Here is a 1,227-nt window from a genome sequence, read left to right on the forward strand (position 1 = left end):
CTCCAAACAAATGTGCAGTCATCCTGTAAACATACTGCAGGGCTTCCCAGCAATATCTCCATCTGTCCACCAAAAGAACCTTAACACGTGCCTGTGCTCTGGTGTAACACGTACCTGATGGAACGTGGACTCAGCTTCTGCCATGATAGCTATTTTCTCCTTCCTGAATCAAAGCAAAACATCGAACTGTTTTATTTGTGAGCTCCAGTCTCCTACAAATGTATTTGTTGAGTGAATATCCATGGGACACGGCTGCACACTCAGACAACAAGCTTACTAGTATGTTTTGCGTTTAAATATAGACAGATACTAAGTCGTCCCTGGGAAGGCACTGATTTCTTTTGGGAATACGTTGAACATATGCCTTAGCTACAGTACTGAGTTGTTTAGATATGTAACTTTCCAGAAGACTAACATCCTTAGCTGGGCGTTGCTTTAGATTTTTTTTTTTTTTTTTTGGGGGGGGGTTACTACTCGTACAGTTAGCATGCATACCAGAGAGGTATTGGTGGTTCATAATTACCGTCTTTCATAACAATAGATCGAGGCCAAAGGTCCAAAGCCGTTTGGACCTCTACAGTCATAGTTGACTTTTCTTCTAACTGTTGACCTCCATCTACTGCCCAGAACTTTTCTGCCTGAGTCTTTGGGCTTGTTTCAGGCACTGTTACAGAATTAATGTAGTTGGAGATTACCTTTTCCTCTTAAGAGTTGGTATTCACGGGTCGTTATTAACTGTCCAGGTTAGTTTTGTGAGGATAGCGTAGGGATCGCCACCTTGACCATGCCTTACCTCTAGTGGTTACAAGATCGCTTGGTAAGTCTGACCAATAATCATTTCAATGCGGTGGTTATTCTTGGGGAGACTTTGAGATCTTGTAAGTGCTTCCACTACTCGAAATCCCATGGAATGGCTATACTATTGAGAAAATCAGGAATCTTTTTCACCGCAAACATTTCAGGTAGGCTTACTAGTTGCATATTTTTACGGCCAGCATCCCTCAGCTCCAAGGAAACTCTCCCTGGATCTGTAGCTGTTTTGCTATTCAAGATGGAAACTTTCTGAAAGTTCAAGTTTTCCACTAAAGACTGGGAACAGAATATCCCGTTACTTCGTGGGTTTACTAGGGCAAGAGGTCGATCTGTCTTGGACCCACCCTTGCCATACCGTATACAAAGACACCAACTATCGACGGGGTTATTATGTCATTAGTTGCTGTGTCCTGC

The sequence above is a fragment of the Coenobita brevimanus genome, chromosome 55 (genome assembly GCF_032717465.1).
Source record: "Coenobita brevimanus isolate Jiangsu-jjx chromosome 55, ASM3271746v2, whole genome shotgun sequence".
Taxonomy (NCBI): Eukaryota; Metazoa; Arthropoda; class Malacostraca; order Decapoda; family Coenobitidae; genus Coenobita; species Coenobita brevimanus.